Source organism: Papio anubis, chromosome X (assembly GCF_008728515.1).
Source record: "Papio anubis isolate 15944 chromosome X, Panubis1.0, whole genome shotgun sequence".
Classification (NCBI taxonomy): Eukaryota; Metazoa; Chordata; class Mammalia; order Primates; family Cercopithecidae; genus Papio; species Papio anubis.
The window spans coordinates 23,523,702-23,548,416 of NC_044996.1; the positions used below are offsets into that span (position 1 = coordinate 23,523,702).

The following is a 24,715-nucleotide window of genomic DNA, read 5'->3' on the forward strand; positions in this document are numbered from 1 at the left end:
TGTGTGTAATATAGCCTGGCGTTTACTTACAATGAGGAAGAAAGAAGCCAGAGGCTTAGAAAAATCAGTTAATAAAATCCCAGGTAATCTTGAAGATGAGGCCTAGAAAGATGAAGAAATGCAATTGTGTTTAATAAACTATTTTCAAAACAAAGTATTTAATTCTGTTTTGTAGAATTAAATATTAAATGATAATAAAAATCAGAAGACCCTCTAGGATTTTATAAATTATTCACTTTTAAAAATATTACATGATCCAACAAATATTTTGTACCAAATATGCATAAAGCCCATTTTCTTATATTTTAGAAGGAGTCTAGAAACCACAGAAATGTTCCATAAGTAATACCCATTCATGCCTTCATTCTTTGTGAATAAAAAATGTATCATGGCATAACTGGCTCCATCCTTGCAGAACTACAAGGAATTCTAGTACAGACAAAATATTTTTACCATTGCTTTTGTTTATTTAAATACTAACTTTTTGAGCTTAATCAATGTGCAGTTTGGAAGGATTACAGTAAGGCCCAGTTTGCTTGAAAGAAGTCTCCAGAATTGCCTGCTTAGTATGATGGTTTCCTCACTTCTTGTTTTTAATAAATCATTTCTAAATAATTAACTAGGCAATAGTACAAACTGAAACAATGGACTTCATGGCTCTTAGTAATTCTTAAAAATGCAACTCTCCTGTTGACTAGGACCCCTAATAAAGAAACCTGATCCCTGGAGTGTGAGTTGGGAGACCAGACTCTGCCACTGGCTTGCTGAGGAACTTTAAACAAGTCACTTTAGCATCTCTGAGCTTTAGAATTCCGTATTTTAACTCTATAATAATGCCTTCTCTGGTCACCTCACAAGGTAGCTGTGAGGTGGATGTGAAGGAGAGTTGAAAAGATAATAGCAGTCTCCGAATACAAATTATTGTTCTTAAAATAATAAAGTCAAGCATTTGTTTAGTCATAGCACTAAATGAATGTTTCTTCTTTTGCAGCTGCTTCATGTTTATCTGCATCTTTTCTGTAAACCCCAACTTCTCACTGTATCAAGTAAGACAATACATTTGGTGATACAGTTCACCTCTATGCCGAAGGGCAGGGGCAACCATTAAAAAAAAAATAATAATGTAGCTTGCTAGAGGATATCTGGGAAACAGCAACAGATAAATTGCCATTTTGAGCCAAATCATTTTGTTGACCACAAGGCAGAACAGCAGCAAGCTCAGATGGGAGAACTGTAGTCATTATCCAAAGGTCAGACTTGATAAGCAGACTCTGCTATTTCTTCCTCTAGCTCCCATATGTCTGGAGGGGCATGTGGGCGGCAGGGGGAGCCAGAAATCTCACTGTCAAAAAAGTATTTAAGTGATTTTCTGCAAATAGAACTGATTATATCCCGTGTAGAATAACAGTATCCCTGTCTTCAAGGAGTTCATAGTCTAGGGAAGTAAAGCAGCAGCAGGAGCTTCGGGTAGAGTCTACCTTTGACTTGTTGCTTGCCTCAAAGTAGGCATTCTGTAAATGTCATTTGGATGATTGGATGAATGAATGAATGGGTGGACAGATGTGTAATGAATGAACAATGAAATCTGAAAGGTAATTCTTGGAGTTTCTGTTTGGAAAATCAGAGGTGATAACTCAAAAACATTTGACAATGTATCTACTTCCATTAGAAATTTACCTGAAATTCAGATCATGGGTGAGGAATAAGTTTATTATTTTTATTAATTTGTGTAGAAAATAAAACTGAAAATTAAGAATTTCATCTCTTTTATGTAAGGTCATGCTCCAAACGAATTATGATATTAGGAAGTTATGTTATATTGAATAATTTATCATAATATATTTTAAATTAATTTTATTTGTTCCTCATCAAGACATCTTAAAGGTAACATTTACACTTTTTCTTTAATCAGTGGTGAACCATGGATCAGTAAAAACATTTATCCCAACACAACCCTGCAGGCAACATGGTACAGGAGGAAAGATTTATAGCCCAAAAATCCAGATTCCAACTCCTCCACATATTCACATTATAACCTTTTGGAAATACAGAAACTTCTCTGAGCTACAGTTTCCTTATTTCCTAACCAACAACATTAATACCTTTCCCCACCATAGGGATATTGTGGAAGCACTTGCTAAGCCATGTTATTCTAGGATGATGTCAGATATTGTTAAGGCAGTAGTTAGAAATAATGTGCTAGCACACCAAGACTTTGGTTTCTGGCATTCTGGTGTAGAGGGTGGTGTGCAGTCCCTGACCATTGGCCACCACCATAAGAATATTCAACTTAAAGATAGTTATGTGAAAGATTCCTCAAAGTTGCCATTAAACAAAATGTATTGAACATAGTGGTTGGATAGATTGTAAAGAACCATTTTAGACGCCATTTTGATTGTACTATTCATTTGAAGACATCTCCAGACTTCACTTACATTTGCCAATCCAAATGGTATGTACTATACATTGCTCTGGTTTACAAGAACCGGAATGGAGTTGTTTCACTGATAGGCCCTCATAGCATTTGACAAGCACCAAAGTTATTAGAAGCTTTTCTTTACTGTAATTGTCACTCTTACTAAATTGTAAAATGACCATTTCAATTTGGAGGATTATTATACTACTAAACACAAATCAATTCACTATCCTCTAAAATGTAACTATGTTTAAGAACAATAGGCAAGCCACAGCTATTCCCTGTGTGCTGGATGAGGTTGTAAATGTGTCACCAAATGTACAAATCAGGTTGTCAGTGAAGCACAATTCTATCTCCAAGAGGGGAGACAATTATTAAGAAGAAGCTTTAAAAAAAAGACATTTTGTAGATATATTAAAATAGAAAACATAAGCTGATTAGGCAAAGTTCCAAAGATTCATTAGTTTATTAAAGTAGATTGAAATGAATGTTGAAGAGATTTAAATAAATTAACCTTTAATGAGTACCCAGGGGCCAAGGAAAAAGAATGACAGAGGATTAGGAGTATTTTGTCTGATTGTTGCATAATGCACGCTGATTAGTTTTTTTTTTTTTTGAATACTCATTGCTGTATAACAATACTAATAAATAAAGAAGCTTAAATATAAAAACCTCTAGATTGTAATTGTTGCTTGCTCTTATGTGTACACAAATACCATGCTTGGCTTTAATAACAATTCCTATAACATTGGCAGAGAGAGACAGGAATTTTTGTCATTACATCACTGTGTTTTGAAATGTCTCACATGTGAACGTAGCTTTGGTCAATTAGGGTAATTTATTCCTACCATGCTGGGCATACTTTTAGCATTTCAGCATTAGACTCTTATTCTGAGTTGCATAATGCTTGTTCTGTAAATAATGTTAATTGATGGCAAGTTACTTAGAAGATATATTGGTATTTAAATATCATTAAAAAAAAACTGTTCTGTGCTTCCTTACATGTTCTGGTTTATAATTAGCAAACTTCTTAAGGAGGCTTTGTTTTTGTAGCAGTGTCGGAAGTACTTTAATTTTTGGGGGGGGTGCCTTAACTGTACTACTATTAAATCATTTACTGCCTGCTAAATAAGTTTTGTGTAGGTGGTACTAGGAAAGCATCCTTCCAAGGTTCTCTCTGCTCTCCCTCTTCTCCTTTTCTGCCCCTATTAATTACTGATTTTATTTCATGCTTTTATGGATGTCTTCCATCTAAGCTTTTCTTTCTTTATCTTAAAGTCAGAGCTGGGAGATCACATGGTTCAACTCATTTTTCAGTTGAGGAAATTGACAAAGAATTACTCACCCAAGGTTACCCTATTATTTGATGGAAGAGCGGAGACCAGAGCCTGTGTTTTTATGGCCTGTTCTTCCACTACATTTGTATTAGTAAGGGTTCTCTAAAGGGAGAGAACTAATAGGGTAAATGTATATATAAAGGGGAGTTTATTAAGGAGTATGGACTCACATGGTCACAAGGTGAAGTCCCACAATGGGCCGTCTGCAAGCTAAGGAGCAGGGAAGCCACTCTGAGTCCCAAAACCTAAAAAGTTAGGGAAGTCGACAGTGCAGCCTTCAGTCTGTGGCCAAAGGCCTGAGAGCCCCTGGTCAACCACTGATATGAATCCAAGAGTTTAAAAGCTGAAGAACTTGGAATCTGACATTCAAGGACAGGAAGCATCCAGCACGGGAGAAAGATGAAAAGCAGAAGACTCAGCCAGTCTGCTCCTTCCATGTTCTTTCGCCTGCTTTATTCTAGGTCCACTGGCAGCTAATTAGATGGTACCCACCCAGATCGAGGGTGGGTCTGCCTCTCCCAGTCCACTAACTCAAATGTTAATCTCCTTTGGCAATGCCCTCATAGACACACCCAGGAACAATACTTGGTATCCTTCAATCTATTCAAGTTGACACTCAACCATCACAATATTTAACTGTGCCTTTGCATTTTTTATATTTTACCAGATCCTTTCTAAAGTTCAGTGGAATCACTGAGGTGACAGGTGACATCAGCAAACCACATTCAGTGTGATTTTTATCCAGTGGTGTTATAGTTGCAGTGCTTTCCGATATTCTTCATGACATTGTACACATACTGGTATAAATGAATGATTACTTGAGGACAGGGGTGAGTGGCCTGGAGTCCCAAGGGTTATAAGATTCAAAGCCAGTCCCCAAGGGCAACTTGGAATTTTTCTCCTGGAGATTAATAAGAAAACAGACACAATATTTCTGAAGTATTTTATCTGATTCTTCTAGAAGTAAGGAAAGGAACTTAATCCTGGAATTATACTCTAAGTTTGTTTCCAATATTTCAGTTCTTTGTTTTTCCAGTAACCCTTCTAATGCTCCTTTCCAAAAGAGAATCTCATTTTTCATAAAAGTATCATAAACTGGACAAGTTGAAGTCTAACATATTTATACCACACAACCAATACATTTCCCTACAGATTGCAGGTATAGAGTAAATTAACTTACCTTATAAGTGTTACCTGCTTTTAACTTTAAAAAATAAAAATAAACTTTGGGCAGTGAATACTCATTTTCTGGCCTTAAATTAGAAAACTATTTAGAACTGTGTTTCTCAATTCTGGCTGCACATTAGAATCACCTGGTGGCTTTTTAAATTTTTTTTTTTTTTTTTTTTTTTACTTTTTGTAGAGATGGACATCTTGCTATGTTGCCCAGGCCAGTCTGGAACTCCTGGACTCAAGGGATCATCTTGCTGTGGCTTCCCAAAGTGCTGTTATCACAGGTGTGAGCCACCATGCCTGGCCACCTGGTGGCTTTTAAAAACTAGATGCTTAGCTTCCACCCTGACAAATTTAATGAGAATTTCTGGTGGTGGAGTCCAGGCATTTTTTTAATGTTTCTTTTGTTTTTTGTTTTTTTGTTTTTTGTTTGTTTTCAATGCTCCAGGTGAATTTAATATGTAGCCAGGGATAAGACACACTGCCTTAAAGTCTTGATCTCCTCCAGGGACACTCCTGACAAATATATTATGTTGGACACTGGGTTGAGGCAAGCAAGTAGGCTGATTAAAAAACAACAACACACACACACAGAGAACATGGGAGCCCTTTTCTGCCTCTCTTTGCTTTGTAGAAAACCAGATTTGGGTCACATGTATGCCAAAGAAAACAGTTGCCTTTTAAAAGCCCAAAGAAAGGACATTTAAGTACAATTGTTTTTCTGCACTGCTGCTATGTGGTCATCATTGCATCTGCTCAGGAGGCCAAGCTGCTCGGTCAGGTTTTCAAGAGCCTTAGTTCACCTGCTCTTCCATTTTCTCCTTCCCCCATCATCTCAGGCAAGTAGCCAATTTCCAGGAAATTCTGAGCCTGTAAATTTGTCAAGCCTGTAAATTTACTAATCCAAATCTGTCTCCAAAGGACGAGTTTCCCCAAGCCTAACATCGGGGCGGGGCAGGAGAGTCTAAAAAATAATAATGGAACAAACACAATGGAAGATGGAGACAGATTCGATTAGGAAGGGAGTGAAAGTGGAAATGATCTTCCAAATAAGAGTAATACCTTGGCATTCAGACCCATTCCAAGATCCTAGTGACATCAATTGGATTGAGAGAATGTTTTGGTCTTTTCTGATCTCAACTTCTTAAAGGCATTTTTTGGAAAGTTACTATGCTTTTACAGTCTGATTTTGCCTGGTACAATAGTTTCCTCTATTTTTTAATCAGAGAAATTGGCTTGTACTTTTGCTGCCTCTGGAGTGCCTAGAACTCTTAGGTGTTAAGAATCTGTGCAGTGTTTAAGTCCTGCCTCCCACAATGTAATGTAACATGATTTTAACTCTCATACAGTGCTATTTTGTTGCAGAGACACTCTTAAGTTGAAAATGTTCATGGAATTGAATTCGGCTGTGGTGTTCTCTTCAACTCAATCCATCACTTTGCAATCTCCTAGGAGCCCTGATTTGCCCTGTCAATTGTTTGTCACAGAGCATCTTCCTGAAATGAATTTACTTTAAAGTTAAAGATGATTAGAGTGCTTCTTCTCCAGGAGACAATTACATTGCTATATTATTTGGCAGGGAGAAAAACAACATAGCATTAATTTTTGAAACCTTTCTTTGAGTATTGTTAAAAGGAGAATTGTTAGCTTAATCCAACAGACTATAATAACAAAAAGAATACTGTTATTAAAATGTTAATATTTTCTAATAAAAATTTAAGGAGTTGTTTGGGAGGAGGGAAGGGAGAAGGATGAAAGGAGAAAGCAAAGGAATCTATTAAGTATTCCTGACCTTCAAAAACACTTTTGTCTTTTGTCAGTGAATGCTATAGACAAAATAAACCAAGTCTGAGACCTATTTTGAAAATGCTGTTCCCCATCTTTATCCCAATACTGTGTTATTCTGCCTCTTAGACAATTATACTCTTTTTCTGAATGAATTGATATCTTTTGACAAGCTTTGTTAAGAATACCTAGTAAAGGTCAAGTGTAAGCCATTTACTGCTGTTTCCTGGCAGCCTTTATGCCATGGTAAATAGAGATTGGAAGCAGTTTTATTTTTGAGCATGGATTTATGGATATACTTCCATTGGATTGTGTTTTTTCTCATACTGAAACCCACAAATGTTGCAGGATTTTCGGGACTCTGGCTTAAGAATTTTTTCGTGGAGTCATCTCGGACTCCTCTCTTCTCCTCAACTCCAAGATCCAATTATACATGAAATCCAGATGATTATATTTCCTGAATATCTCTGAAATCCATTCATTTCTTTTCATCCCACTGCCACTGTCTGAGTTCATGTGACTGTCATCTCTTCATTGTATCATTATGGTTTTCTTCTAACTGGTCTCTCTGCCTCCGGTGTCTTCTCACCTCCAGTGCATCCTTCATCATGCCATATGAGTGATCTTTCTAAGGCACAAATGAGATGGTGACAGCCCCCTACCCAGAACACACACACACACATGCACACACACACAAATATTAGAATGAACTCTAAGATCCTACAATAAGTGGTCTGATAAGGCTCTGTGTACTCCTGTGAAGAAAGCTTTTGGGAGTTAGGTAAAAATTTGAGCAGAGTTTTGAAGGATGAATAAAAGTTCTCCAGGTGGAAAAAGGAAAAGTTATATGTCAATCTGAGGAGATGGTATGTACAGAAGCACACAGACATGACAGGGCTTAGCATGTTTGAGAAATTTTGAGAATTTTGGCATGAATGAAGCAAAGGGTACTTAGGGGAATTGGCAAGAGCTGAAGCTGGTACAATAATTTGGGTCAGATTTTCTTTGTATGTATCTGCCTTTCTTTCTGCTTGTTGTCTTCTTGAGGAAAAAAGACTATCTTATTAAGTCCTGAAATTCTCAAGCCTTACATACTGTCAAGGCACCCAGAACTGTTTGAATGAATTGGACAAATAAAGAGAGAGACTATCAGTAATATTAATTTATTGGTTTGTTTATTCCTATATGTATTGAATGCCTCAATTGAAATCCAGACTGGAGCAAAATTAAGATTCTACTTATTTTTTTATACAATAGCAATGGTAGGAGTTGTTTCAGACACAGATTAGTTATTTTTTGCAGGCTTTCTCCTTTACAGTCATGCTGTCTTCTCAAGGAGCAGATTGTAGTTTTCTTAGTAGTAGGTTTGACTTCAGCTTAGGCAGGGACTTCTCTAAAGGAGTTAATCACTTGTCAACACCTTGTATTGATACTCCTAGGAGGAACTGTTATAGGAAAAATATGGATCTTTAAAGATGCATTAACATATTACAAGAACCTCTGTTTGCTCCTGTGTGTTTAATTTCATAGCCAACAGCAAGGGTTATTTCTCATACATTCTTGAAAAATTAGCCGAAATGGGGCTAAAAGATTAGGAATGCAGAAAGCGTAATTCCAGAACATTAGTGACACAGCATAGCAAAATTAACAGGGTGGGAGCAAGGAGGGAGGATAAAAATTTTGAATATGTAAATTAAGATTGACCATATTTATGTAGTTCTATCTTTAGGGAATGCTAAATCACAAACTCATCATTGGTTAATTAGAAGGTAATTAAAATTGTAGCATAGTGATTGGATAAATAGTTAATGAAGGCTGAATAAACAAAGAAAGGAAATCTGGTGAAATTAGTGTGTACATTTTGGGAAAAGCAAAGATACAAATGTTATTCATGCAGTGCATCAGTCTTAAAGGATACCAATATCCTTCTAGCATTAATTGATAAAATTAACTCTCCAAAGACCAAAAGACCAGCTCTCACTCTCTCCTTCAAAACATCTTACACTAAAATACAGATTTATTTGACAGCAACTTCAATTTTCATTCACTCACAGCGTGTGAAATTATTTTGCTGAACCTTGTTTACAACTTATTTACAGGCATCTTAATAATCTATTAGCAGACATTCGTGTTCTCTGTGTGTAGTAACTGTTCCTACTGAAAGAGCTGGCTCAGCCTAGGCTCCTGACCAGATCTGGCTGACAAGCTAGTTTTCAAAACCAGTGGAGTGGTTTCTGCAGGGAGAACTGTGCTTGCTTTTGATAATTGCCTCAGCTTTATGAAATCAATCAGCCTGAAGGGAAGACCTCATTACAGATCTGACAAGATAGACTCCAATTTCAATACTAGAACAACTCTCTGTCCTCAGGCTCTGAAATCTGCAATTATTTATTTTATTTAGACAGAGACAACCATAATAGAGTACCTCTGGGCACATTCTCAGGGAAGTACTCAACAGATAACCTAATGGTCAGTGTGTTAGGAACCTGCCCTTTTCCTGTCACTCAGGTGGAAAATTGGTCAACAGGAATTACAGCATGGCCTACAGCCAGCTCAAAGCAGGCACTGATGAATCACTATCTTTCCAATCCCCTACCCCCAAAGATGTGGAGAGAAAGGGTAGCTGCTGTAACTGTTCCCAGGGCTAAACTACAGCAAAATAAGGCTTTCTCTTCTCAGTTCCTCTGAAGACTGCCAGACAGACTTTATTCTAAGGAAAATGATAGATCACCCATCTACCATCTGTCACTTTGAACTGTTCTATCAAATCAACATTTTTTTGAGCTTTGTTTTCAATGAGGAATGTGATTTTGCTGTGTTTCCCAAGCCTTAAATTGGACAGGGGAAAAAAGTCCTGAAGTGTTCTTCTTCTTGAAGTTGGATATATGTATTTTGCTTTTCTGCTCACGGAACACAAACACCTTAACAGATTTAGTTCAAACTTTTCTCAAATAATTCACCCTTTACCAGGCCTGGGAGATGTCAACCCCACAGGAAAAACACAGAGAACATTCCGAGTATAGGAAAATATGGATTTAGAGAGAAATGATACTTCTCTAGTCCAGCTGTAGTGTCACTGCTAGAGTGTTCTGATAGTACCAGATGGAACAGAGCATTCCTGAAAGATTTGGGAGGAAACATTTCCATTGTTAGGGGAAAATGTGGTTCTTTCATGTTGGAAAGTTCAAGGTAGTGATGAATATGGTCTCCTAACAGAGTCCAGGCAAAGAGCAATCACTGACTACTCCCAGCATTATTTATTCATGATTTACTTTAATGGCTTTGTGTTATTAAGAAAAAGTAGGTTAGAAGAGGAATGCAAAGCTAACATCTTCCAAGCTGTAAATAGACTGTAGCCTGGAGGCCAAAGGATCCACACTACTCAAATGTTCTTATTCCATTTTTGAGGCAAATTTATATAAACCCCCCATTGGGTTAGAAGGGTGTTAACATTTGTTTAGTGTCCAACATGTGCTAGACCTTAAACAAACAATCCCTTATTTAATTTTCCTCACTTTGCTGTAAGGGGGGCATTATCATCCCCATTTTACAATGCAGAAACAGTCTGAGAGAGATCAAGTGACCTGTTTTATACACCTTGTAAGTGGCACACCTAGTAAGTTGCAGATGTGGCTTTGAATGCAGATCTAACTCTAGAGCAGCACTGTCCAGCAGAAGTTTCTGGGATGATTGAAATGTTCTATAGCTATGCTGTCCAACACAGCAGCCACTACCTACATGTAACTATTGAGCACTTGAAATGTGACTAGTGCAACTGAGCAACTGAACTTTTCATTTTTTTCTTTCTTTTTTTTTTTCTTTTTTTCCTGAGATGGAGCCTTGCTCTGTCAGCCCAGGCTGGAATGCAGTGGTGCGATCTCAGCTCACTGCAACCTCCGCCACCCGGGTTCAAGTGATTCTCCTGCCTCAGCCTCCTAAGTAGCTGGGATTACAGGCGCCCGCCACCACGCCCGGCTATTTTTTGTATTTTTAGTACAGACAGGGTTTCACCATGTTGGTCAGGGTAGTCTTGAATTCCCGACCTCATGATCCACCCGCCTTGGCCTCCCAAAGTGTTGGAATTACAGGCATGAGCCACCACACCCGGCCTGAACTTTTCATTTTATTCCATTTTAATTAATTTAAAGAGCTACATATGGCTAGCGGCTACTGTATTGGATAGTTCATCTCCAGAGATTGCCTTTTCTTTTTTTAAAATGTTTAAGTTTAGCAGTACATGTGTAGGTTTGTTACAGGGGTAAACATGTCATGGGAGTTTGTTGTACAGATTATTTCATTACTCAAGTATTAAGCATAGTACCCTTTAGTTGTTTGTCTTGATTCTCTCCCTCCTTCTATCCTCCACCCTCAAGTAAGCCCCATTATCTGTTGTTCCCCTCTATGTATCCATGCGTTCTCATCATTTAGCTTCCACTTATAACTGAGAACATACGGTATTTGGTTTTCTGTTCCTGTGTGAGTTTGCTAAGGATAATGGCCTCTAGCTCCATCCATGTTCCTGCAAAGGACATGATCTCATTATTTTTTATGACTGCATAGTATTCCATGGTGTATGTGTACCACATATCAAAGACATGGAATCAACTTAAATGCCCATCAGTGGTAGACTGGGTAGAGATTGCCTTTTCTTAACTGTAGTTTGTAAAATGGGACATGTAACCTGATGTACATAAAACAATTAACAGAAGATCCATTTATGGGATCTCTTTTAAGGGTCTTAGTCAGTGGAAGGTCTGTTTTGCCCCTCAGAAAGAGAATGAAATTATGCAGATACAAGATTGGGAGTGGAGCGTGTGATTGTCTACCACCACTCCCCAGGCTTCAGGAATCCTAACATGAAGAAGATACCAGGAATGCTGAAGGAACCCATAAACCTTACTTCCTTCTTCCTTTCATGACAGCTCCAGCAGCAGGTCAGCTGGTGCCTGAGATGGGAAACACAACTACAGATACACCTTGACTTATTATGTAGTTACATCCCAATAAACCCATTGAAAATTGAAAATATCATAAGTCAAAAATTTGTGACTGACTGGGAGCTGCAGCTGACTGCTACTGCTCAGCATGGTAAGAGAAGTATGGTTTCTGCTGAATGTCTATCACTTTCACATCATAAAGTTGAAAAATCATAAGTTGAACCATCGTAAGTCAGAGACCATCCATGCTATATCCCAAATTGTAGCTGAGTTCAGTTCAATACTCATTTCTGGAGTGCTTACCATATAGTACAAGGCACTGTGCCACATCTTGGTGGAGGAGAGACTAAAAAATGACTGAGGCATAAAGTCTGTCCTCAAGGAGTTTACCACTAAGTGGGAGTAGGGTAAGGCAGGAGGAAAGGTAGGCTAAGACAGAATACCCAAAGAACTGTAACACAAGGCATGTTCTAAAAGGCTCAGGAAAAGTATAGGCTAACATTCAAGGAGAGTCAGAATAGTATTTTATAATTGAAAAAGCCTGAGGCCAGGCACTGCGGCTCATGCCTGTAATCCCAGCACTTAGGGAGACAGAGGCAGAAGGATAGCTTGAGCCCAGGAATTACCTGCCTAGACAACATAGTGAGACCCTATTCACCACAAAAAGCAAAAACAAAAAGCCTGAATTCCTTGTGTGACCTTGGGAAATTTACTTCAACTCTGTAAGTTTCCCATTCCTTGTTGTAAAATAAGAATAATAATTAGAAAATAAAATAAAGGGATAATGTTTGTAAACGAACACATTCTAAACAACCAATGAATAGTAGTTCCCCTGATGGGTAGTTCCCCTCTCTGTTGCTGTGTATGTATTGGTTTGGGTAGAGGTAAATAAGGAAAGACACCATGAAGGAAATAGCATCTGAGATAAACCCTAAAGGAAGGACGATATTTTAAACATTGAAAATTAAGAAGCAGGTGGAGGAGCAGTGTGAGCCAAAGGTGTGGAGGTAGGAAAGTACTGGATGGATTCAGTGAATGCTGTAGTCCCATTTTGCTTGAGTGCCAGCCCTTTTGACTCAAAGTGTGATTCCCACACCAGCAGGATTAGCATCATCTGGGAACTTATAAAAGCAGACCACAACTCAGATTTACTAAATTAGAATCTGCACTTTTACAAGCTCCTCAGGGAACACATGTCCACGTTAAAAAGTTTGAGAAGTATTGGGGTAGAGTATAAGCTGGGGCATAGTGGGAGACAAGGCCTGAAATGGATGCGGCCTTGTTATGAGAGACTTTAGTGCCGTGATCAAGTAGTTTGGGGAGTCATTAAAAGTTGCTGAAGGATCACTGCCAATGAAAATTGGTCTATGACCTGTATCCCACCTTGAAAATGGCGACTTAAGGGTAAATTAGGCTTTGAAAGTTTGTGTACCACCATTCAAGCAAGCCCCTTAGTGTTTCCAAAAAGGACTTTTCCCTTTTCTTTCTCACTTCTTCCTCATTACCTTTACTTACCCATTAATTGTAACTCATACAATTACCCTTGCTTCAGCTAAACCGGTTAGAATATTGAACTCATGAAATTGACAAAGTAGGTTTCATTTGTTTGACATCAGTTAAGACCTGGCACTGTTCAGTTGTTTTGGCTGCTAAGCCCTGTGGCTGAAGAGTAATATTGCAGTCCAGCTCCTTTAGACACTGTAAATATTTCCTCAGAAGTAGCAGGTGGAATGGCTGGGTAGTGAGAGCTACAAATGTGGAGTCAGAGGTTTTGAGGCCTAGACTGAGGAAGCAGGAAGGGTGAATGAAAGTGAGGAGGAGCCTCCAGAGATGGATAAATCCTACAAAAGCACCTGGCAGAACATTAAGGGCCTGGCCATTATCTTAATCCCTTATTTCTCCAAAAGTTTTGAATTGAAAACTAATTTGGAGACCCTCATCTCCCAACATGGAGTCCCATATCCGATTTGAAATTGAAGTCATTTGGAAAATAAGAATTAGGTTATAGAAATTTGTTTTATAGACAAATTAGCTAGACTGTTCTTATTGCCAAGTACTGATATTTATTTTTTCAACATCAATTTCTGTGTTGAGATTGTTGCCTTAATTTGAATTTATCAGATTTCTCAAGATTTTAGCCATTTTCTTTTAAAGCAAACTAATCCAGGGTGGAATTGTGTTTCTTTTTGCTAGGGTTATACAGTCTCTGAGCCACAGCTGCCGATAAAAAGTAGCATACACTCACAGGGTCACATTTTGGTATTACAACCTGGGGCAATCATTAAAAGTGTTAGATTGCATCATGAAGGCTGGTCCTAATTTGACCTGATAGTGGACAGCTATGTAAAGTGAATTGTGACAGTAACTGTTACAGCAGCTGGGCACAAAGAGATTATTGATCTTCTCACACAAGAATCATGAAAATTCTTTAGTGCTTTCCTCAAAGCCCACGAATCATTTGCATCTGTATGGCAGACATAACATTGCGTGTGAACTCCTTGACCTGCAGATTGGAGTATTCACTGAGAATCACACTTCATTCTGAGATGTTTAACCCCCTAGTTCCATTAGATGAGAAGTGTCATTCTCTAAGGAACCCCACCCCCACCCTTTCCCAATATACATACTTTCTAAAGCAGCCTTATATGTGTTATGGAGTCAGATAATCAGCATTTCAACATGACATGAAATAACAGCTGGTCAGCTGTCTACACCAGTCACCTTGGTTTTAGATGAGATTACGTTACCACATGGATTTGTTTATTGTGAACATAAGATACAGAAATGGTAGAAATCTGTAACACCCGTGTTTATTACCTGTTTGTCTTTATTTTAACAATTTGTGCTTCCCTTTGGACAAACCGTAAATTTTGTGGGCTGGAGGAATGAGGAGATGTGAGGAAAACAAATGAACGAACTAAGAGGTTTTATTAAATTTATCCTCAGAAATAAAAGGGCAAGGACTGTGAGGAATGCATAAGACTTTGAACAATTTCTGACTTTGTTAGTTATCTGTTACTCTCTCTTTTGTTTTTCTTACAGTGATTATCAGTAGAAACCTTTAAAAGTTAGACATCTTATGTCTTCATTTTAGGTAAGATAAGCAAGAAGCTGTTTTAGGGAAATAAAAGGAACTCCCAAAATAGAGTAGGTCGTAGTTTTTAAAAGCAAGCTGAATGCCTAGAAGCCCAGCAAGGAATGGGTCCCAGGCTAAGAAGTGCCCCTGGATTTAGGCCTGTCAGGAATTCTATTGATAAAATTCCTGTCTTGCATAGAAGAATGAACTAGATAACCTCAAAACTTTCTTCCAAATCTGATATTTTTCAGTTTCATCATATCTAGAAAAAATGGTAGAAATTGCTTCCATAAGAGATTTAAAGATAAATTCTGTAGTTTGGGTGAGGATTACAATATGGTAATTGCCAATATTTTTACATTTATGTCGTAATTGAAATTTCAGCAATAAGAATTCTTGGAATTAAAGTGGTGGTTTTCTTTTTTAATATTTAATCATTTTAATGGGGCTAGTTTACTTAAAATGGCATGTGACCTGGGTCATGTATACATGACACAAAAAAGACCCTTTAAATACCTGTTGGTTTATTTGGTGCTGTCTTATGGAAGGAATGAAGCAAAACAGTAAAAGTAGCTAGGAAGCACTGGTGTTGTAGGATTTTGCTGTCTCTATCATCCTTGCTCTTGAACTACAGATCTTTGGAGACTGTATTGGGTATTGGATTATATAAAATATGGGTTTGTGTTCAGCGAGTCAGCTTACTGAGTGAGATGTCCCCCCTCCATATGAGATCTTTCTCTATAAAAAAATGAGGCCTGAAATGTTGTACTGAATTGTCATGATTTTCACATATCTGGATCATATATGAGGTGGATACACAGGAAGTACTTGAAATCTCAGTCTTATTTGGTGCCAGAAATCTGTACATTAGTGTGATTAATAAAATGCCTATATCCCTAAGGTTACCATATGGGTCTAAAGAAAGGGCAAGCATAATTATAATAAGATGTCTATGACTGAACACCTTTAACTCATTAGATTTTTTTCCCCTGGATTCCTTCAACTTTTAGAAAAAGGTACAAACAGGAATGAAAAGGTTCAATGAAGAAAGCAGGGTATATCCTTGGATCAGGGCAGATTCAGAACAATCTCCTCACATTGCACATCAGTAACTAGAAATTAAAAATGGAAATTCAATATTATAATAGTAGTAGTTAATACTTATTGAACATCTACTGTGTGCCAGATGTTATGTTGAATGTTCTACATATATAATCTCATTTAATATTTTTAGCAGTCTTGTGAGTTAGGTACTCTTATTAACATCCTTTTGCAAATTGTGGCTCCGAAGATCCGGAAAATCCTCAGTCATCTACTTAATAAGTCAGGGAAATGGACTAATATATTATTCTGTACATTTATCAAATGCAAAACAAAAATAAGAAGTTTTTCTCATTAACCATCATTAATCGGAACCTCCTAATCCCTGAACATTCCTTTTCATCAGCATTTTACCATTCTGCAGTATAGTACTGAAATGACGGAGATGCATTTAGAATCTAATTATTTTAAGTAATGTTTATATAATCAGCATCAGAACTTTTAAGTTGTAGCATTAATTCTTGATTATCAGCTGTCAGGTCTTTGATTACATGGGTTAAAAGAATGAGTCATCTACCCCCATCCAATTAAGGATTAATTCATTTGGGTGCTCAAGGTATGGTGCTAGGCACCAAGAATACAATTATGGGAGGGAGGGAGAGAGGGAAGTTTCCTTTTTAGAAGAGCTTTCAAGTTTATAGGGGAAAAGTTTGTTTTAATTCACTTCGAATAATGTAATTCTCATAAATATGTATTTGTTTATCTTTGCCACAGCCTTAGTTGTGTTTTCACTCTCCGTTATACATTATGAAACCAAGACTAACAGAGACTACATGACTTGCCAAAAGCTATCACTTAGTAAAGGATAACCAGGATTTGAATCTCTGTCTGTCAGGATCTTTCCACTATGCCATTCTATCTTCCATGGAACTTGTTTTGATCAGTATATTGCAGAAATTCCAAGAAAAGATTTGGACTAGTATATTAATCATATTTGACTCTGAGACTAATTAGGTACAAGAAGAATCTTCATTTGTAAATGGAATAAATATCCAGTCTTCTTTTTAAATAGTCTTGGTCATGATCTCAATTTTTTTTAGTACATAGCAATTGATGTTTGTTTCTTTAGTTCTAGTCATTGTAGGGATTTAATAGAACATGTATATGATGCAGTGAACAGTTCACTGAAGATCCAGAAGCAAGTTTTATTCTTTCACTTAGTTACTCACATGATGTAAGGAAGAATGTTTGACAAGTCTCAGAAGACATTTAATGGAGGTGATCCAAGTGGAGTCTGATTGCTGAAAAACAGTACTTGTTATGTGGGCTGAAAACATTAACAAGAGGATACTCTTTATTATAAATAATAATTTATGTCATTTCTTTTTTTTTTTTTTTTTTTTTGAGATGGAGTTTCGCTCTTGTTGCCCAGGCTGGAGCACAATGGCGCGATCTCAGCTCACCGCAACCTCCGCCTACTGGGTGCAAGCGATTCTCCTGCCTCAGCCTCCCAAGTAGCTGGGATTACAGGCATGCGCCACCACGCCCAGCTCATTTTGTATTTTTAGTAGAGATGAGGTTTCTCCATGTTGGTCAGGCTGGTCTCGAACTCCCGACCTCAGGTGATCTGCCTGCCTCAGCCTCCCAAAGTGCTGGGATTACAGACGTGAGCCACCATGCCAGCTCATTAGAATCTTAGCATTCATTTTATTGAAACTTGATTGACCTTTAGCTGACTGGATTTCAAGTTGTTTTTTTTTTGTTTGTTTTTTGACAATTTATAACATTACCTCAAGAATTGTACAGCTATGGGCCATAGAAAATTTGGGAGTTAAAGCATGAGCTATGGGCTGGGCATGGTGGTTCACGCTTGTAATCCCAGCACTTTGGGAGGCCGAGGTGGGTGGATCACCTGAGGTAAGGAGTTTGAGACCAGCCTGGCCAACATGGCAAAACCTCGTCTGTACTAAAAATACAAAAATTAGCCATGCATGGTGGCACATGCCTGTAATCCCAGCTACTAGGGGGGCTGAGGCAGGATGATCGCTTGAACCCGGTAGGCAGAGGTTGCAGTGAGCCAAGATCGGCACACCACTACACTCCAGCAAGAGACCATCTCCAAAAAAAAAAAAAAAAAAAAGAAAGAGTTCGCTCTTTCAGGCCAACTTGATTTCCCCCTCTTTGATAGGATTAGAGAACCAGTGGAGAAAAGGCTTACAGGAGATGTCTTAACTTTGGGCTTTAAAAAAGCTTTTGATTTTACATTTCATGAAGTTTAATTGAAACACTTGAAATTCCAGGTGCTGCTGCCAGAGGAGTAAGAACTGTCTCTGCTTGCCCCTGATTGAACCGTGTAAGACTTGGAGAGTAGAAAATACCTTTCGCCATTTTATATGGTGCAGCAGTGACGAGTAAAGTGACCATGCTTCTAATATTATTTGAAGAGAACGAGATTAACGTTACCGAAATCTAGGTCATAACTCCCCATTGCTCCAGCTACTAAATAACCCCCTTGCAATTTCTATATATTTGTTTCCTTTTCTCATTTGCCATGGAGTTATGGTTTTCTGATTTTAGAGACCCCTGTATTACTGTCAGAAGTGACTTTGACACAGGGTAGTCTGATGATTATATCTGCATCAGTTCAACGTACCTTGTAATGAAAGAATGGTAAAATGTCAGGAGATAATCCAAGGAATGCAAAGCCAAGCTTTTTACAAGGAACAGTGGGTCCAACCATAGTCACATTTAATGAGGGTCCTATCTCCTTAAGGGAGGAAGTAGAAGACAGTTGCTAGCTTATGGCTAAAAATGTTAAGTTGCCACAGAAACAGGAGGGATCTTACAAATGACAGAGCCACAGTCTTATATTTTAATTCTGTACTTACCAAAAAGATCTGTAAAAATTACAGAAGGTCTTTAAGGAATTCACCTGTTTCTCCTACGCTCTTAAGATTTAAAAGGTTTTCCACTAGTGGCTCATATAATAAAATCTGGAGATGATCCCAGTCCTTAATGGAGTCTGGACTTTGGCTTTCTTTTTCTTCTTTAGGATTGAACCAGCTGCCCTTTGACCCTGCCAACAACAACGAGCCCCTGCAGTTTGGTAGTGCCAGTGGCCCTCTGGTCACAGAAGGCCTCATTGAGAATGGAGGGGAATCAAGCAAGAAAAGAAAGAGAACAAATACTCCTTCAGGTAAGCTAGGTGATAATGCACTGTCTTAAGCCAGTGCCAGAGTCAACATTTTCCCAGAGCCTAGTATGTGGCAGGTCACATACTATGCTAGGGTTTGTAGGAACTAAAGAAATGAGAAAGAGTCCCCTGTCCTCATGGAATTCATTATGGGATTGAAGGAGGGAAAAGCACATACACGAATAACTCTGATAATTAGATAGAGTATCATCAGTGCTGTGGCAAATGTGTAAAGGGCGAAAAACCGATGAGAGCATAAATGAGGAAGAGTTTAATTCTGCCTTAGGGATTATAGAATACTTCATCGCAGAAGTGCCATTTTTAGCTCATCCTTGAAGAATGGGTAGGCTTGAGACAAGAGATGAGTAAAGAGCATCGATTTAGGTAGAAAGAATTGCGTGAGTGAATGGTTTCACTATGCATTCGTCTTTGTATGTACATGTGGCAGGCCATCCTCACTTTTGCTTCTAATACAGATAACTGCATATATTTGCATCTGCCCACCTCTACCTGTGTTCCCCTCAATACCCACTATGCCTACATATGTTTTATGCCGTTATAATTCTCTTAGAACAGTTGGCAAACAGATTCTTCTAAACCCTCTATAACAGCCCAACTGAGCTTTTAGCCTCCCTTGCAATTTCTCCTACCCCAATCCCTCATGTCCCATTGGCCTATTCTCATCTTAATGTTTCTTTTCTTTTTTTTCCAAAAGGAGTGAGGAAACAATAGGGGAGCCAGATCTTAACTGATCATTTGATATTTTATAATTTTATCTCTTTGCATGGTTATTCATTTGGAAGTAGAATCTGTAGTATACAGAAACATCTGAGATTTGGGGATGGGCATAACAGACATGTTCATCATTTTTTCTTTGTTTTGTTTTTTATTATTACTTTTTACTTTCAGCTTATGAAATGGAGCATGTTTACAAACGTATCATTTCTGACTCTTAGATCATAGATCGCTGCTTATAAATAATTTGTTAAATATGAGTTTGGAAAATAAAAATACAATAAAGCATTAGTTATATGTAGCCCTCAAGAAATAAGTGATTCTTAGAGAGCTCTATTTTCTGGAGCATGGAAAGGCATGGTGTATAGCCAAGGAACTGGCCTGAGTTCTAATCCTGGTTTTATGTCTTTCTGTGGCCTGGAGTTATTTGCTTAACCTCTCTGAGTTTCACTTTCTTCAACTGTAAAGTAAAAGTGATACTAAAGCCTATGTCTTAGGATTTGTTATGACAGTTAGTCGAAATGATGTAGGTAAAGTGCTTAGCATGGTGTCTGCAAACAGTAATCACTTAATAAATGTTGCTATTTTATTAGCATTATTGTATGATATTATAAATTTCATGTTTTAAATCATCAATGTGTTTCACATTTTTAGGCTCAGCATTATGAGTATAAACCACATGTGTGTATGTGTATAAACTCATCTGTCTTTTAAAGACATGTATTCAATATAATTTAAACTTTGCTTGATCATTTAGGGGCATAATTCCAGTCATTAGTTATTGTACTGCACTCTAATACTTTTAAATTTTTAAGGATTTACTAAAGAATATAGGTTTTTTACCTCTACACTAAATTGTTCTATGCCACGGTGGTCTTTTAGTTATTATAGCCACGTTTTACATATGTCCTGTCTCCTTTCTGCAGCCTACAGTCACTTTTTATTCCTCTCAGTGTCCCTTCATGTAGCAGCCCTTTTTCTCCTTCTACTGAATTAAGAACAACAACAACAAAACCCAGCCAGCTCTCCAAGCTGATGTGCCAGATTAGTATAAGTAAAAGTTAAATCAGCTCTAAGTGGAACCTGCCACGGATAGAGTGCACAGGATTTAGAACATCAACTTTAAGACATGTCTTTTGGCTCTGAGACCTTTATGATCACCTACTAGTTTTTCCATTGTATTCATGTTAAGTGATGTGCGAGTTTAGGGTAATACCTCCTGAACTGCAGTTAACTCATGAGGGTGGGGAAAGGGAGTATGTATTAATCTGAATTGTGAATTAACTTTAAAGAATTGCAGTTTTATTTCTAATGAGCATATTCAGTGAGAGCAAAGTAACTTGCAGATATAGGATTTTAACAGTAGATTATGCTAATCTATAATTAGCAGAACAATTTGCATTCAAATAATGAATATGCTGAAGTTCTTAAAAAACGGTATGTTCTTTAAAATAGGTGAAATAAGCCCCTGGCAGGCTAAATTAGCTCCCTTGAAATCTTGTTCACACTATTTGCTTAGAGAACCTTTTCTTTGTTAGTAGGACAAAGGTAACTCCAACCCAGGTTAAATTACCACAAATTCCAAATTAACCTAGTCCAAATTAATGAGATTTTAGTATACAAGGAGTCTTTTATAATTGTTCAGCAGCAATCTTGTGATATTGTAAATAGGCAGATAGCTTTATAATATTATTTTCTTCCTCTGCAGTACTAGACAAAAGGAAGAGGGAAGATATTTCATGAGTAGCAACTTCCCTCTTCCTTTGTCATTATTCCCTGCAATGTAGCAAAGAGGAAAGCTAGGGTTGGAAGTTCCCACAGGAGCTACCAACCATTTCATTTCCAAGCTACATGTCCAGTCATTGCATCACTTGGCCCTGTAGCTCCACTGAGTCAAAGCCATCTCTCTCCTTCTCCATCCCTGCAGATGAGGGAGGGATATTCGCTTGCAGATCCAGTTCCACACTACACATACTTTTTTCCTTCCTTTCCCATCCCTCCTACCTTTCCCATTTTCTACAAACTTCCTCTTTCCTTTTGTACTAAAACTGATTTCTTAAAGGCCACCTGTGACCTTCAGATTGTCAAAGTCAGTGGACTTTTGGCAGGTCACAGCCACCTTGAACTCTTTGTTTCATTTGATGCTATTAACAGTGCCCTCTTCTTTGTATTTTCTCTACTTTTGCTTTTCTTGGTAATATACTTTGCAGATTCTTCTTCCTTTACTGTCACCTTCAAGCCTTCTTTCTCATTTTCTTCATCCCTTGACTGTGAGTATACTATTACCCACATTTCTAGATGAAGAAATAAAGGATAAACTTACCCAAAGTTGAATGTCTAGCAAGTGGTTTACCAGGCCTCTAACTCCAAAGTCTATTTCTAACTACTATCCTGAAGTTACTGTGTCTAAAGTTATTAGGAATCTAGAACCACTACTAAAATGTATGTTAAACATTGGTGCAGACTAGGGAAAGCTGTGTTTGTGTGAAAATAATTAGGTAAGAATAAGAGGAGCAGGCCTTGGATATGATAATCTTGAGGATCCCTTCAAACTCAGATCTCATGGTTCCTCTTTTCAGCTTTCTATTTTGTGCTACTCCCCAAAACAAGTCTTCTATTTCAGCCCCATTGATCCACTACCTTTCTCTGAAGACTCTGTGCTTACCTACCTCACCACCATGCTCATACCATTCATTTCCCTTTCCCAGCATGCTCCCCTTCTTCTTTCACTTGTCAAAGTCTTATCCAACTGTCAGTGCCTACCTAGTACAAGTCCTACCCTCTGTAAGAAGCCTTCTGGATCATCTTAATTAGAAATGTTCTCTTGTACCTCTGAAATATATTGGTCATTAAACTCATATCAATCACTTGACACTGATTGTGGACCACCTTGAACTATTGTGTATGAGTTTGTGTGTGTGTGTCTATATATATAGATATGTATGTGTGTGTGCATGTATGTGTGTGTGTGTATATATATATATATAAAATGTTTTAGCTTTTCAACTCAGTTATAACTCCTCTGTTGGAAGGGCCCCAACTCTCTTAGCAGAGACATGGTGTCTTACACAAAATAGATGCTCAGGAAATATTTGTTGCTTGATCACATATTTGATTGAATAATTGCTTTCTCTATGCCTTTATAGTCCCTATTATTTTCTTGTCATTTTCAAGGTAGAGCTTTGCACGAAACTGTGCCTTTGTATCTGAATTTGACCAACTGACAGCTTCACTTGTCCCTAAAGGCTCCTCAGACATTTGTGAGATTACACACTTAGAGCAGGCACAAATCAAATCTGGGTGCTTGTGGGGAAAAAAAAAAAAACCTGACCCTAATGGAATCCTTGCCTTATTACAGCTGAGATTTCTTAAGTGCCCAAGGGAAACTGATAGGTAGAGTTTAAGTGTCCTGCCTCAACTATGAAGTAGACCAGTAATCAGGATTAGACATTACTGCCATATTTGACCACATAATCTTTCTTTGTGGATCTGGTTGCTTTGTAGCTTTTATAAAAGATGAGCTCAGAATTCTTCAAAGTGTGTTTCCTCTTAAATTTTACCTTTTCCCCATGGAAATGTTTCCTTGGTGATGCTATAGTTGTACAAATTGTCTAAGATGGCAGCAAATCCATTTATTCAGATGGTACTCTATAACAAAAGAGTAGAAGATTGTTAAACCCATGTAAAATCACAATGCCAAGTTCTTTTCCCAAAGTTGCCAACTGCCTCCTGGTTTGAGAGCCATCTGGATTTGTAGAAGCAGAAATACCAACTCTTTCATGAAATACTTCCACTAAAGTAGAAAAAACCATGAGTCAACAAGGCCAACTGGATGATGACTAAAATCAAATGCATTGTTTTAAGCAACATCATGGTACAATAATATTCAAAGAAGGTGTCAGCTCTCTGAAAGAGTGGGAAACTACCCAGGAATAATTACGATACCAAAGTAAGCATCTAGGTTTGGGCAGAGTCCTATTTCCATTGTCTTTTCTCTATAAGCCTGTGTTGAAAGATAGATTTATGCTTAAATATGCCATGCCAAGTACTAAGTAGTACTGCCGAAGTTCATGTGAATAATGAATGACAGTATGAAAAGAGGGATCTTCAGTCAGTTTTCATTTGCAATAATGATTTAATCACAAAATTCAAGATCTCCAGAAAGACGCTTCAAAATCAATAATAATTTGTATTTGTATGGTGATTATTTCTTTCTCTTAATGTATTCTCATAGTCATTGCATTTTACACATGAGGTGCTAATCACTAGAGAGAAGAAATAACTTTGTCTAAGGTAGACTAGCATCACCAGGAGTGTTATAATTAGATAAGGACCTCCGGAGAGTATCCAGTCTTGATCATAGACCTCCCAACTCCATTCTCAGCTTTCCTTTAGAAATTCTAGAAATCAAAATGATACTTGACAATATAAAGACAGTGAACAATTACAGCACTACAAGGCTAGATTAATAGGATAAAGTGGGCCTGTAGAGCAGCAAGAAGAAATTTGGTCAGCCATAAAGAAGAACTATTATCAGAATGGGTTATCAGAAAACTTGTTCAGGCTCACTTGGAAGAGAAATATAAAAAGGAGATGAACACTCATCTGCTTGAGAGTACTTTTGATTCCTTTCTTACCTGATAGGAGGGCTACGAACCAGGAAACTTTTCAGTGACACTTACAGCCTTTTGATTTACCTCAGACTCACAGGGCTGAGACTTTTTATTTCATGTGTACTTTGAAGTCCACAAATAAAAGCATTGATTGTTTTTAAAGAAAGAAAATGCCACCATTTTATATCTTGGTGTGTGGTATTTCTAGCATGTCAGCTGAATTATTATATTGCCAAAGGCAAGAAGAGCCTATTGTTCCCTCAGATATAATTAAAATAAGAAAAAGGGTAGACTAATGGCCCTACTCAGTTTCTTTAGTCCTTTGGACATTTTTATCTGATCACAGTTTCAAGAAATAAAGCCATTATCTTGAAAACTGGAGGATCAAAAAAGTAAGCCTACTTGCTTT

The 24,715-nt window shown here is 37.7% G+C and overlaps 1 protein-coding gene across 6 annotated transcripts in view; it reads left to right on the forward strand.

Annotated features, from left to right (window-relative positions):
- ENOX2 (ecto-NOX disulfide-thiol exchanger 2) overlaps positions 1 to 24,715 on the forward strand; it is a 290,205-nt gene that overhangs the window by 105,857 nt on the left and 159,633 nt on the right. For 2 of the 6 annotated variants that reach the window (XM_031660774.1, XM_031660773.1), the window contains exon 3: positions 18,818 to 18,961. The exons of the other annotated variants lie outside the window; for them this stretch is intronic. The gene's annotated coding sequence lies outside the window, so the exon portion shown is untranslated. The remainder of the gene's footprint in view (positions 1 to 18,817; positions 18,962 to 24,715) is intronic. 6 annotated transcript variants of the gene reach the window in all.